This window comes from Eurosta solidaginis, chromosome 3, assembly GCF_040869045.1.
Source record: "Eurosta solidaginis isolate ZX-2024a chromosome 3, ASM4086904v1, whole genome shotgun sequence".
Classification (NCBI taxonomy): Eukaryota; Metazoa; Arthropoda; class Insecta; order Diptera; family Tephritidae; genus Eurosta; species Eurosta solidaginis.
The window spans coordinates 116,241,402-116,257,870 of NC_090321.1; positions in this window are offsets into that span (position 1 = coordinate 116,241,402).

Consider the following 16,469-nt stretch of genomic DNA (forward strand, 5'->3'; position numbering starts at 1 on the left):
GAAAGTCAATGCGGAGGAGACGGATATGGTCTTGTTTACAAAGAGGTACAAGGTCCCAAATTGGACCAGGCCTAAGTTAGGAGCGGTGACCTTACAGGAGAAACCTTGCATAAAATATCTAGGAATCATCCTAGACAGTAAGCTGTCATGGCAGCTTAACTTGGAGGAGAGGGTCAAGAAGGCCTCAACGGCACTCTATGCATGTAAAAGAATGCTGGGGTGTACGTGGGGCCTATCGACCTCTCTTTCTCATTGGGTTTTTACAGCGATTGTAAGCCCTATTCTATACTATGGAGTTCTTGTTTGGTGGAAAGCCACACAAAAAACAACATACCTCAAAAAATTAGAGGGGCTATGCAGACTATCGATGCTTTGCATTACGGGAGCCCTGAAAACAACCCCGACGGCTGCACTGTATGCCATTCTGCACATTCCACCTGTAGACCTGGTAGCAAAGAACAAAGCGTTAACGACCGCAACCAGGCTCGATGCTTCGGGGCAGCTTGAGCGCCGACCATATGGCCATAGTAGTATAGCGTCCTCAGTCACAAGACGAACAGACTACATGATTCCCTACCTGCACTTTGAGGGAGATCTTAAGGCCACAATAGAGGTGGACGGTTGGCGCAAGGGTGCGCAAATGGCGGACGAGGCGATACTTGTGTACACCGATGGTTCCAAAATAGTGGAAGGAGTAGGGTATACTGCGCTGATCCGGAATTAAGCAGATCCTACAGGCTGCCGGATTACTGTAGCGTTTTCCAAGCGGAAATATTAGCCGTAATCAAAGCAGTAGAAACCCTGGAAGAGAATAGCTTAAGCTGCAACCGTGTTAACTTTTATATTGACAGTCAAGCAGCAATTAAGGCAATAATCTCGCATAGCACAGCATCTAAATGCGTGTTAGAGTGTAAGCAGTCTCTGGAGAGAATCGGGACAGGGAGAAGCATACATCTATATTGGGTCCCAGGGCATATGGGAATAGATGGGAATGAAAAAGCGGACGAATTAGCTAAAAAGGGCGCATCCCTTGAAGCTTGCTCCGTAGACGTCCCAATTAGATTGGGCGAGATTAAGCGAATGCGAGAGGTGCACATGATCGACCAAGCAGAAAAGGCGTGGGTTTAAGCGCGGGGCTGTAAAGTGTCGAAGATTATGTGTAGGTCTTACAACCTTAGACTAACACAGTTGCTTCTATCATTAAAAAGAGAGGACTGTAGACTCATGACGGGTATTCTGACTGGACACTGCCTTCTGGCGTCGCATGCCTTTAAATTAGGCTTGGTCAGTGATAGCAGGTGTAGGAAGTGCGGGTTGGAGGAGGAAACGATCGAGCACGTTCTGTGCTCGTGCCCTGCACTTGCCAGGCTAAGACTCCAGCTATTAGGAGTGATACAGCTGTCAGATCTAGAAGCAGCAAGTGGCTTAAGTCCTAGGAAGCTTCTAGTATTTGCCAAGAGGACGGAGTTATTTTATAACATAGGTCCTGGTTTTTGATAGGGTTTTTCAGTTTGGTCGTTAAAACAAACTTCTGGTAACACTACGGACTCAATCAGTCTATGTGAGGTCCTCATGGACCGGCCAGTTCAACCTACCTACCTACCATTCGACGTGAGTTGTGTCCCGTTGTCGCTGACTAATACTTTTTGAATTCCAAACGTTGCGAAAATTTGGCGGCAAACTTTGATTGTCGACTGTGTTGTGATATTATTCATTATATATATTTCTGGCCATTTGCTGTATGCTTCTACCAGCATGAAGAAATACTTCCCCATAAACGGTCCTGCAAAATCGATGTGAACTCTTTCAAAGACACTTGATGGTGTATCTCAAACGTGTGTTGGAATTTTGGTAGAATTTTTCCGATTTTGTTGGCATGAGCTACAGTTTAGAGTGATGTTTTCAACATCCGAATCTAACCCAGGCCACCAAATGTAGCTACGTGCCAGTGTTTTCATTTTTGATGTACCAAAATGTGCCTGATGTAGTTCCTCAAGCACATCTTTCCTCAGTAGTGGTGGAATGTAAACGCGTGTCCCCCTCAAGAAACATACTTCTTGAAGTGCAAATTCCTGTTGGTCTATTCCAAATCGGTGTTCTTTAGCAACAGTTTTTCCTGTTTCTAGTCCCTGCACAAGTTTGCTTACTATTTTGTCGTCTTTTATAGCTCTAGCCAAATCGTCCACTGTAACAGGCATATTATGTATGCAGTTTAATTCTATAATATCAATTTCGGAAATTGTTGCTACCGATTGTGCTCGTGGTAACCGTCTGCATTGCTATGCTCGGCTGATTTTCGGTACTTAATTTCGTAGTGGAACGAAGACAAAAAAATTGCGTAATGTTGCATCCGTGTTGCTGATAATATAGGGAGACCCTTTCGTGGTGAAAAAATCTGTGTAACTGGTTTGTTGTCACATTGTAGAATGAAGTGTCTGGGATAGACGTACTGGTAAAATTTCTTTGCACCGTATACTATAGCATATGCCTCTTTGTCGAACTGGCTGTAACGTTGTTGCGTAGCTGTCAGGGTTTTCGAGGCGAATTGTATTGGTCGTTCGGTACCGTCTGGGTAAATGTGGCTTAAAACCGCCCACTCCTATCGGGATTGCGTCTGTTGCCAGTACTAAAGGTAACTTTGGATTACAATGTACTAAATAACTTGGACTTGACATTTTTTGTTTGACCGTATAACAAGAAAATTTGCATTTCTCATCCCAAACAAATGGCACTTTGTCTTTGAGTAAGTTATTTAGCGGATACAGTACCGTGCTTAAATTTTCAATAAATCTGCCGTAATAATTTACTAAACCGATAAAGGAACGTACCTCATCCTTGTTTGTTGGCTCTTTCATCTGTTGTATTGCCTCCATTTTTTCTTTTATTTTGTGAATGCCGTGACGATCGATCTTATAACCGCGATATGTGATTGAGTGTGCCATGAACTCACATTTATTGAAATTTGCCCTCATGTTGTGTTTTTCAAGGCGTTTTAGTCCGGTTTCTAGACGTTGAATGTGCAATGTATCGTTTGGTGCTGTTATTTTGATGTCGTCCAGAAAAACCCTAACACCATCGATGTCTTTAAGAATGTTCTCGATCTCGCGTTGCCATTTTGCTGGCCCTGTTGCAATTCCTTACATTAGTCTAGTCGGCTGGTATAGTCCTTTATGTGTTGAAAGTGTGACAATCCTTTGATCTTCTTCGTGCACTTCCGTTTGAAGATACGCTTTGGTGAGGTCGAATTTTTGGAATTTCTCATCACCAGACATTTGTGAAAACAATTCTTCGATAGACGGCAATGGATGTTTGTCGATGAGAATGCAAGGGTTTATGGTGATCTTATAATCGCCGCAAATTCTAACTTTGTCGTTACTTTTAGGTACTGGAAAAATTGGTGTTACCCATTCGCTGGTGTCAACTTTCTTAATACGTCATTTTGTACCAAGTCGTCAATTTCTTTTTCGATTCGTGCTCGCATTGAGAATGCTGATCGCCTTGCTTTCTTGAGAATTGGAGTTACGTTAGAGTGATGTTGTGTCGAACACTCGTGGATACTTGTGCCTCAATGTTTCTAAAGATATTTTGGCATCGATTTTCGCGAGTGTATGCTCGCCACGAAAAACTTTGTTCCAGTCCAACGGCAATAGGTTTAGCCACTCATGCCCCAATAATGGATGGCGTTTTGATTCGACAATGTATAATCGTAGCTCATACATTTTCCCCTTAGAAGCGACGTTGACATACACGAAACCGAATACTTTGATTTATTTCCAGTGTAGCTGACCAGGTCTATGTACGGTTCGTGTAGTTGTTGTTCTTCAATTCGTCCAATTTGCTGATTGTAATCGAATTTGCTCATAATTGCGACCGGTGCGCCGCTGTCAATTTCAAAATCTATAAAGAAAGAGTTTACTTGCATTGTAATCCAAAATTTTTCCCTTGGTGTGTGCTTAGCTTTGTTTCGGATGTTCAGCGTAGTTAGCCTCCGTTTGGTCCATCTGCTTCCGTTTCGTTTTGATGCAAACTTTTTTTGTGTGTCCGGATATGCGGCATTCCGTAGATTATAAATTTTTTTCTGTACATTGTCGCGAAATATCTGGTCCGCCACAACGATAACAGCTTTTTTTTTTTCTTTTCCTGAGTTTTTATTTTATTTATTCTTCGACCGATTTCCTCCCGATGCACGATTTGTTTTTTCCTTGAGTGATACTTGCCCAACATATTTGAGGTTATGTGTCATTTCGGCATTACCTTTTTCAGACAGTTCCATTGCACGTGCTGTCTTTAATGTATTCTCGAGTGTTAAATCCATTTTTTCTAGGAACCGAAAAACTAGTTGATTTCTTAAGGCTGTCTCGAGATATGAACCGAAATTTTTTTTTTCTTCAGTTCAATCAAAAATTCGTCCACCGACTGATAGTCATGTTGCCGGCTTAGGTGGAAACGATAATTTTCCACGATTTGATTTCTAGCGGCTTTGGCTGAAATATTTCAGCCAGTGTCTTACAAATTTCGTCGTATTTTTTTCTCCGGTTCGGCCGGCGCTAACTTGTCGCACAATGTATTGTACGTTTCATTGCCGATGTGATGTAGCATCAAATCAACTTTTTTGTTTTCCTGTGTTTCAATTTTTTTTTTATTTTTTATGTGTTTCATTTATAGCAAACGCGCTCTCTAAGAGTTTTTGCCAACGACTCTATTGTATTTTTTTCTTGTCAAATTCCTCGCATTGAAAAAATGCTGACTTCCTTGTGTTGTCGCCATTTATATGACTTTGCTGTGGTTGAGTCATTTTAATTTTGTATAATGATGTATGAAATAAATTTCGATTTGTTCGAGTAGCGGTGGTTAGACAAAATATGGACAATAGTTGGATATCTCCAAGTGTAATTCTACCGTCCTCGTCGCCACTTTGTTGTAATGCTGAATCAATTACTTTATTTCAATAATAGAGATAACAGTTCAATGCTAGTATCGATTATTATGCTTATTAATAGTATCGAGTTTAATACTTAAGGCTAGTATGTAGGTGTATTTATAACATATACATATTCATGATATACGAGACATGAAAATGTTACATCAACGCCCGATTATGAGCGTTACCGGTAAAATAGTACCCAGAACATTATGTAACCGAATATCGTTACCAGTTCATTTATACGCGATTCTGGCCCAAGTGGAAACGCTGTCATCACCGAAAAACTCACCAGTGTCTGTTTGGACCAAAAATGGTCCCTTCCAACCCCATTTGGTCCGCTGGTCCCTTTTCTTCAATTTTGGTCTTTTGTACGCAGTAGCCACGATTGGTACTTTTCTTTCTTTTTCACTTAGGTAAAAATTCACAATATTGCCCAAAAATTCGCCACATTTTCGTTAGACCCCATATAATTTCGAATTTACTTCAATGGAACTCTCACCATAAAAAATTGCTCAGTCAATAAAATGTGCCAGAACAATAACATTTAACCATGGTTAAACTATATGGTTGGCTCATCTGTACAACAACAAAATATGCCTGTTCAAATTGTCAAAATCTGTGTAAAGTTTTTGTATGTGTAAGAAAATGTTGCCAATGTGTTAGTTTCATTTTGAGTTTGCCATCTCCTTTTGGCAATCCCATCGACCATGCTATGAAATAAATAAAATCAGCTGATGAGATGAACCAACCATATAATTGAACCCTGCATTTAACCTAGGATATAATTTATGCCAGGGATGAAAAAGAAAAGTGTTGGCAAACACATTGTCGTTAATTGTTGATGAAATAACCGACTAATCAAAAAAAAAAACTCTTGTTTTATAATAATATTAATAACGGCTAGATATTTCGGTCGGTTATACAACACTATGTAAAATATATGAAAATAAAAATTGCTTCTCGCCTAGCATAGCTTATAGTGAGCGCTCTGCCGTGAGCCTAACACTTTCACAACTTATACAAAGAAATTCTATGCATTACTTATCGTTCGGCACGTTGATATCTTTCTCACCCAGCTCAATGAGTTTTAGGAATTCCAGGACTATTGTGGTGTTAAGCCACGCAAGGTAATTGAAAACTAAGTATCTTGGCACAAGAAATATTTTAACTCGAAGATAGAAGGAAGAAAATGCAAAAGAGATTTGATTTCGGAAGAAATGTTTTGTATAAAATTATTCCCTTAGGTGCTAGCAGAACCCCTGAGGCTTGAGATCAAAACTCACACTTACTGGATCTAGGCTCTGATATAAAGTTTAAACGTTAAGGGAAAAAGTAAGCATCTAAAAAAATAGCACTAACAAAATTGCGTAGTTTCATTTATGATTTACTGAGTTTTCGGCAACACCAGAACGCAAATTTTGAACCGTTTCTTACTAAAACCTAACTGTACTATACATTTTATTTCATTGCAATCAACAACATAATGCTAGAACCAAGAGCTTTGTGACCAAAACTAGGTTCACAACGTTTGGTTGGTGAAAGACATAGACTTATTCTATGTCAAAATATATTACCATTTTTGGTTGCATGCACATATGTATATTTGTTTGTTCGGCTTGAATTAAAGAAAGATTTCACTATGTGTAGTAAAATTTTATATGGAAACAGTCTAAAATTTTGTATTTTATACTAATAATATAAAACAAAAATTTGGTCCTTTTTTCGATGAATTTTGGTTCCAAATGAAAATATGGTGTGGCAACCGTGTTCGCTTTACCGAAAATGTCTCACTTGTAGGTACGTGGCTAACAAATAAACGGGAAGCTGTGTATATGCATATTATTCATGATAAGTTTCTACATAGGTATGGATATTGTAATTTATTCTGTGAAAGTACATAATGTAAACAAATATGTATAGCAAGAGGCAACACTTTTTACTATTATCTTTACTTATTTGCGCTTACAATTCTTTATTTTTCTGTTTTGCCTTATTCCAAACAAGAGCTGTTGTGTGGTTATTTCTATGTAACCACCTACTTTTGTGGGTAAAAATTATCCGGCTACTTTCGCGGGTAGAATACCAAAGGCTGCAAAAGTTGCCACATGATTTCGTTACCGTGGTGAAGAATTTTGTTACCACACTAGAATCGGGGCGAAAATCGAAAATATTGCACCAAACGAAATTCTGAAACAGTACACATATTCAAAATTGGGAATATTGAAAGAGTACACATATTCAAAATTGATGAGAATGCCGTGATGATGGCATTAGAGGGTGAGTTATTGAATAACATACGAAAACCCGAAAAGAAAGAAACATTTACTGGCATATTGCGATGGAACCATTTGAAAACCGCCAACGTAATCATCATCAGGCAATTTTGTAATGTTATGAAAGGTTTCACCGGGATTCGAACCGTGAATCACATGGTGAAACTGCAGTTGCCTTTAACCACTAGGCTATCCTGCTGGTATTTGTTTTCATGCTTAATTCAGTTTTTCTCATTTCTACACTAACAACACAATTGAGACATTTTGTCTCTATATTAATTTGTGTGCCATGTAGATTTGTTTTTGTAAAGTTCTTCTTTGTTGCGAATGAGAAGCTTTGTAAACTCGGGCTCAGTTTTACATATTTATGTATGTTTGTTTAATGGTGTGTTCAGTTTATACTTATATTTTAAGAATTTATGAGCTTAACACAATTTAAATATCTGGTTTTGCATCTACGCACCTCATATATAAAATTCTTTATTTGGAAAAAAATTACTAAATCTAATAATATGTTTTAAATAAATGTTTATATTATATGTTATAAAATAAATATTGAAAATGCAATTTTTTTGGTTGATATTTTATTCATGTGGCTGCTCCAGGTAAAATAAATCGGCAGGTAAAATTCGAGATATATGGCAGTTATATAAATGGTAAAACCGCAGTAATATTGATTGTCAAATGACTCGAAAATGTAGAATGAAATGACCGAAAATATGACCGCCATTTGACGCGCATTGTGACGTGTGTGAGCAGAACAGTGCTATGCTCAAATCCTATAAGTGGGAGCGGAATGCACAATCACATAATAGGACGAAATGGGAAAGAAGTGTTAAAAAGCTACTCTCGCCAATGCAAATGTGACTTTAATTTAGCAAGTGGGGTTGGATTTTATATAAGGTGCCACCATTTTCAAACTTTTTTTGATTTGTAGGGGTAGAGGGAGTCCTAAAAATCGCCAAAATGGAATTCACAGCTCTAGGAAGCTCTTAGTTTATGAAAAAAAGCCTTTAAAGCTGCAAATTTCACCGAACAAAGTTAATGCAATTAGACCGATTTCTCTAGAATTATGCACTTGAAATAAGTTAATATCATTACACTAGCCACTGCCGATGTTAAAAACTAAGCTACAACACGTTTTAATTCAATAAATAACGAAACACAAACTGAAACAATACACCGACTCCGACGAGTTCGTTTGTTTATTTTATAATAGCATTGTCATCTGCAACCGAAATGAATACGGCAGAGTGAGTGTATTTTGAACGAGTAGACTGCTCGTTTATATGTTAAGGGGCTGCCAGACCTAAAGGTAAGAATATTATGGAAAACTACATCAGTATGCGGTAGAAATTGAACCGTTATAGATAGAACGTTGGGTAAAATTTTGAATGGTGCTAAACGGGGCTATCTAATGGAGAAATAAAATTAAGAAAATCTTGCTTAGTTCAAGAGATATGTCGCCCAATCGGGGTTCGGGGTCATTTGTGTACCGACAAACTCCGATTTTTTCATTCCAGGGTTAATGATGGAACTTTCAATCAAATTGTCGTTTAATCTAGAAGAGGATACCCACATTTTGCACAAAAAAAGATTTCCCATCTTGCTTGGTTCAAGAGATAAGCACAATAATCGCTTTTGGAGCATTATTGATTTACTGATTAACCATCGTAGCGCCTGACCCGTTAATGGTAGAACCTTGAATCTACTTGTGGTATAATCTACACGTGCATACCAACCATATGCAAAAACATCCATATTGCTTGGTTCAAGAAATATGCACACTAATCGGTTTTTAATCAGCACTGATCGATTAACCCATCAGTATGCGGTAGAAATTGAACCGTTATAGACAGAACATTGGTTCAAATTGTGAATGGTGCTAAACGGAGATGGATACGTAATGCAAAAATAAAAGTTACTAAATCTGGCTTAGTTCAAGAGATATGGCGCTAGTTTGGGGGTTATTTGTGTACCGATAAACTCCGATTTTTTCATTGAAGGGTTAACGATGGAACTTTCAATCAAATTGTCGTTTAATCTACAAGAGGATACCCACATATGGCATAAAAAAAGATTTCCCATTTTGCTAGGTTCAAGAGATATGCATACTAATCGGTTTTTAATCAGCACTGATCGACTAACCCATCAGTATGCGGTAGAAATTGAACCGTTATTGATAGAACATTGGGTCAAATTGTGAATGGTGCTAAACGGGGCTGGCGTGAAGCTTTCCAGCTAAACTTGGCATTAGATGGGTCAAACGACAAGGGTCCGAGGACCCTAAAGTTAAAGTTTGTGAGATTTTCCCACTTCATGTCCAAACAATAGAAAATTTGGAATAAATAATCGCGCGATTTTTTATTCCGAATTTTGGCCTCCGGCGCTTTTCTTTTCTAAAGTTTAAGTTTGTGAGATTTTCCCACTTCAAGTCCAAAAAATAGAAAATTTGGAATAAATAATCGCGCGATTTTTTATTCCAAAATTTCGCCTGCGCCGCTTTCCTATTTTATGTCCCAAAAATGCGACGTTTTCTTTAATAAGCTTTAAATTCCAGATGTTTTCGATTTCAAGTAAAAAAAATTTAAAGGTAACAAAATCAATATGGTAAAGGGAATGAAGCGAATAAGCATGAGGCCTGAGACTTATGACAGGATTTTGTGCCTTTGACAGAGACATAAAGGAAGATTTGCATATATGCTCCAATGCGAAGTTTTATTGCTTTTTTATGGCAATGTCAAGGCGAAGCAGCGCAGAAAAAGCTCTTATGCCAGTCTGTGTTAAGATTACAACAGAACGGCTTGCAGTTTTATTCGTTTAGATCCGCAAAATTGTGCTATAGCAGAGTAACTTTTCGTTACGTGTTAAAGTCGAAGCATTGCCAAAGTTGAAGTCGTACGCGAAGCCTATCTGACACAAATATTTATATTGTACACTGGCACTATCAAACACTCGTTGATTGTAAGAAACTCGTCAACAATGTAACGAATACGCATGTATCGTTCATATGTTTTCGTTTGTTTAATGCAAAAAAAAGCGACAATCGTACCGACCGGTTTTCGCGAATAACTTTAAAAATGTTTAAAAAAAATATAGTCTCCGCTAATGGATTCTGAATCCTGACGAAAGCACCCGTCTTTGTGTACCACTTTCGACAATTTTGACGTGAATTTCAGGTGCAAAACTTAAGTTGTAATATTATCAAATTTCGGGATTTAAAAGTTTTTTCTCAAAAACTAAGAGTTTCCTAGGGTTGCGGAAGATATTTTTGTGTTTTCCAGAACCCCCTCTACCTCCCCAAAAAAAAAGTTGGAAAATCGTGGCACCTTATTCAAAATATTCCCCATGAGTACCTCAAGCTCCCTTCCCCACTAGAAGGTGTTACCATAGCATCATACGCCGATGGGTGCACATAATGGTAACAGAATAATGGTAACAGAAAAGGAAAAATTTAAATTTCTTTAACGTAGGCAGTCAAAGTTATCTGAGTTCTTTTTCTAATTGAAAACTGGTTAGATCTTTATAACAATTTTCAGGAAATACAAATCCGTGGACATTATGTAGATAGTTGTGAGCCAATGCCAGAGATGGCAATCAATATGGACTACCCAGATTACTACGGTAATTCCACATTGAAAACTTTCGCTTTTGTTTAACAGGAAGAAGGCACAAATGTTCCAGTCCGAATGCACGAACGCCTCCATTGACAACAATAACCGGCCATTGCGCATAGTGGATTCCCTATAAGTTATAAACAAATTACGACATTTACCAAAGCCGCCGAAACAACACCGGTTTACCGCCTCCTATTTGCTAAAGTAAAAGTGCAACAACATCGACTTACTTTATATTAGAAAGATACTTTTACTTTTATTGATTTAACATGTTTTTACGGTCTGCTGTTATGGTCTACGGTTACGGTCAACTTGGGAGCGTGTTCGCGCGAACACACTAAGGGACTGGTGATGGGGCGAAAGTTGCGATAAAAAAGTATCGGAAAACAAGAAAAAACCAGACCGGCGATCACTAGCCAACATTGCCATGAGTTTCCGGCCGCAAGTAAAACGAAGAAGACGTGGAAAAATTTAGAAAAAGAAAAGCAAAAAGATAGCACGTTTTTCCGGCCGGGAAAAAGCAAGAGTTGGCTTTTCTTTTGCGCAGTTAATCGGAAAATTTTATAAACCAAAGAGGCAAAGGCGTCAAGCACAGCTCCTGCTTCATTAACACTATTGCTTACATCAACTGCACATCCCCGACTATATTCAACACATCGCAAAACACCCTCGCCGTGCTGTGCACATATTCAAGAGAGTATTGTGAAGAACCACAAGACCGCAACGAGGAATTGCAGGCCGATTCCTTCACCCAACTACCAAAAGAACAAACGGGAAAATGCCCAGAAACTAGGAAAGAGTCGATAGCGCACAGTACCGAACAGTTCATTCCGACAAACCTCGTTTTACTCGTCTATTTTGGGTGGTAATAAACCTTACAACGGTTGTGTTGTGTTGACACAAGCTCAACGTAAATAATATCCAGTTGAAGTAGTAGGTCGGCGTTTCACAGTCACACCTAATGAGGAAAGTTCTAGTGATTCCGATTCGGATTAGGACGGTACTAAACAAATTGTTGATGAGAAACCCTTGGTATCCGAATATAAATTCCTTTCTCTACGTTTACGACGTACACCACCTTTGGATAAGCGTCCAACACCACCTCCGCCTCCAGGGCCAGCAGTACACTGCAGCGTAATACAACGAACGCCAAAGTTAGCACCAAGTCATTCAGATCGTAAAGGTCAACACGAAGTTTTATTGCCACCAGGTTCACTTGATCACCTCGGACCAGAGCGCAACAACCACCAACAGTACCAACACAGCGCGCCCAAGACCGTGCGCCATAACCAACAACAGCGACAACTGCACCAGCAACAACAACATCACCAGTAACCACGCCGGCAGAGGCCCACGGTACGTACTCTGGCGGCCATGTAAGTACCAGCCATGTATGAACTTCAAAATAATTACCCTACAAAAAAATTTGGTCATAAAACTTACCCACGCCCATGCAAATGTGACTAGGAATATAACCTATGACGGTGTAATAGCTAGTCAAATGACGTGGAATGACGAGAGCGTTTTTGCAGGGTAGTTTAAGAAACTTCTAAGCAGTACCTAGAGAGTTTTATACAGCCCGGTTAAACCATTTAACAAGGGTCGATTTTTTTTTCGTCAAATTGTATTATTGAATACTCGAAATTGTTAGCTATACAACAAGGAGCATACATTTCCTTTTTTTTTTCATTTTAATGATATTTTTTCTTGCTTTAAAATGATTGAAGGTAGCTCTATAAATTTTATTCATAATAAGCCATGAAGACGGTGAAACGTGAACGTTTTAACGATCCATTTTTGGAGCTCAACCATAAATTGTTAGAAAAAAAATTTGCGACCGCAGCCATTGGTCGATTATGCACGAATTGGCTAAAAGATTTAAACTTTTTTTCTTATATCACACAAATACAATATATATATATATATACATATGAATCAATATTGCTAGCAATATCGTTCGAACAACCAGAAGAAAATAATATACGTGCATATAATACGTAGTACTATCACAATTTGATCTTTATTGCTTTTATAACAAATTTTCTTAGTACATATTACATATTATTATCATTATACTGTGCGCATTATACCGAATTGATATTTTGTTATACTCAAAATTAAGTTCTACTACAACCACATAATAATTTTGTAAGAGAGCCCCAAATATCGAAATTTGTATCCAAACTTTATAGTCTTAAAATATGTTTTGTGAATGGATAAACAAAAATTCAACCAAGTTCTTACCTTGTAGGTAGTATATTTACTATACATAGGTACATTTAATTACATAGTTTTCTCACACATACCGTTGATAACGATTATCGAAAAAAAAGAAACATAAATAATTGTATAATTTGAAATATTACGAGCAAAAGTAAGAGAAAAGAAAAGAACCCCCAACAGAACAAGCTCAGCCAGACTTAAGTATTCATATCAGATTTCATTTCGATTTCGTCCCAATAAAGTGTGAACTGTTGGATCATTTTTTTTTTCTCCCACTTTATACACTACACACTTACATACATTTTCATAGTGTAAATAGCTATTCGTAGTTCAACAATGATGTAGCCCTGGTTAAGAAACCTGCACTATCTTATTTTTTTTGTTGCATACATACGTTAATATGAATTGTTAATAAATTGTGTAATTTATAATGGGAATGCTGACGTCGCCCTTTATTTAGAAGGCATAGGGTAAAGCAGGTAAGGGGCCACTGAAAATTAGGTGCGTCGGTGGCCATGGATTTGAGGGTGGGACAAGCACCGGGCGTCGCAACAACACCCGCGGCGCCCCCTCTATATATTCGGCCCTTTTTATTTTTCAGCCGTTTTTTTTTTTATTTTTGATTTTAGAGTGGTAACCGGCCATGTCCGGTTCGGTAATTTTTTTTGCGTCAGCCTTTTTTGAATTTGAATTTAAATTTTTGAATGTTAACGGTCTGTCCGTGACATCCGGTTCGACCGGATGTTGCTTTATTTTGAATTTATAAGCGTTTTGAGTCGGTCTCTGTGCTTTTGTCTGTTTTTTTTGAAATTGACAGCTGAGTTTTTTTTAAGGCATGATATGACATTTTTTTCTGATTATGGCGCAGGAACAGTAAGGTTGGCAAGGACCCGCCCCAGCCGACAATGACTAGCCACTGTGCACCACCACATCATGCCGACCGCCTTCCTTACTGCTTCCACAGAAGATGCGAAACCATAACATGGCGCCCAACGTGGCGCCTGAGGCGCTGGTCGCGGGGGTCAGTCGGGTCATCCTGTGAAGTTGACCATCCCACCAGTCCGAGTGAGCAGCCACAGGAGCTGCCACCTACGTTACGGTGGGATGGTTGGACGGATTAGGTTGTCCGGGCTGGTCATCGGGGGCAGTGGCCGAAGGAGCCACGGACTACACGTCAAGTCCTTCGGATTTTTGTATTCACCCGAAGAGGCAGTGCTGCAGGCACTTTATTTTTTTTGCAATAGGGGCTTTTATTTTCCCGGAATGTGGTCCGTTAGTCGGCTTTGGAAAATATACGTCCGCTAAATTGGGATTTTTTTTTCTTTTAATGTTTAAAAAAAAAATTGTTTTTCCTGCCGAATTTGTGCCGTTGGTATGAGTGTGTGAGTGAGTGAGTTGTAGGACCCCAGCTCATCCCACGTCTCAGGTGGCAACCCATAGTGCCACCTGGATTGTGACGGGGTGAGCTGGGATTCAGAGTGGCACTCCTTCCTGTCCCACCAGACTGGGGGAGCGGTTCCGAAACCGCTCCACCCATTGCGGCGGAGGCAGGAGGGGTGTCCAGTGAGAATGGACGGGAGGCCTCAACACCCCCAATCAGTCCCAGTGGCGAGCCCCTGGAGACTGCCCCTGCGTTGCGGCTGGGCGTGTTGAGACCAACCCGTGTGTGCCTGGTACCGACCCTAGTGGCCCCAGCCAGTCTCGAAGGGGGGCCTTAAGACCCCCTCGCACTGCGGTTGGGAGCACTAGGGACAAGTATGAATGAATTTATGTGATTTTTTTTGTTGTACCCCGTGCCTTCTGGAGGAATCCATCCATCAGCATTCCCATTGACTATACAAAATATATAACTAATACATTTTTTTGTGCAGCCTCGACTTTTTTTTTGTTAGATACGGCTAGCTATTTTAGTGTTTATGATGCGAGTTTTTTTTGGTATTTCCTCGCGCACTTTTTTTATACCTATATATAATGTTTTTTTATTTTTAAACCAACCCATCGTTTAGGGTATAAGGTGAAGGGGGAATTCTGACCTTTTTTTTGACCCCTAACTGCATTACGCGGCAAAAGTTTTTTATCAACTACCACATAACTAGTTACATTTTTTTTTCACCGGACTATGTTACGCGAGCAGTCGTACGGCCAACCGGGCCGAAATACTCCGTTCGGAAGTGCGGGAAGCTTTCGGGGAAACCAGAACCGGGGCGGTAGCAATAGGGGGTTTTTCGCCAAGGCCAGGCGTCCCTTGGTGGTGCACACCCCAGTAGGGGGACAATACGGAGATCCCGCAGTAATAAATATGGGCTCGGACCTGAATGACCTTCGCGATAAACTGGACAGACCTGGAAGCACCAGTAATCCGAATGCACCCCTATTAAACGCGCATGATATCTCGGGGCTAATGACCAATGTGTCGACTTCCGCTCCAGATGGAGCTGGTGCTTTACCACCTAACTATGGAATGGGAAATATAAGAGAAGCTGCAGGTGACCGGGCAAATGACGCAGGAATGCAGGACGAAGCTACTCGTGGAGGCTCGTGGGTGGACGTGCAACACCAACTGTTCCAGGCTTCGTAGGAGGAAATGCGGAGAGAGATGGGGTCAATCAGAACCAATATGGACCAGCTAAACGCCGCTCTCGAATCAGCGCAGCAATCAATTCATCAAAACCGGAACGCCACCAATGTACCCGACTCCAAGAAGCATAGTAGTGAAACCGCAGGAGTGGAAAATCGCGTTCGACGGCACTGGAAGCGTAGCGGATTTCCTTTTTAAGCTGAACACCTTGTGTAATCGCACACAATGCACGGACGAACAAATAATGGCTAGTTTCCACCTGTTTCTTTCCGGGCGGGCCGAAGAATGGTACTGGCTTTTCACGAAACAAAACCCAAACGCGACTTATGCCTTTTTGTGCTACTCATTGAAAAGAGAGTTTGGCACTTTGAAAACTGACCACGCGATCATGATGGAGATCTCCATGCGTAAGCAAAAAACAAGCGAGTGCTATGACGTGTTCCACACGGACATAATTTCCTTGAACGCGCGCTTAAGAGAACCCATGTCGGAGGTTCTACTGATTGACATTATAAAAAGGAAAGTCAACAGTAGCCTTAAGCTGATGCTTTTCAACGCAGATGGAAGGACCCTCCATGATCTACGCGATGTAGCACGCAGAGGTGAACAAGTGCTGAAAGAAAGCAAGCTGTTGGGAGCTACTTACCCACGACGGCATGTAAACGAAGCACGCGTGACAACCCCGGACATGAGGATGGAAGGCGAGGATTGCGAATTGGATCCGCAGGTAGAGGCGCTGGAATATCGACGCAAAAGGAGACCGGACTATTCGGGAATCCAATGCTGGAATTGCCAGGCAATGGGCCACTCATACATATACTGCGAGGAACCCATTAGGAATCCTTTTTGTTTCA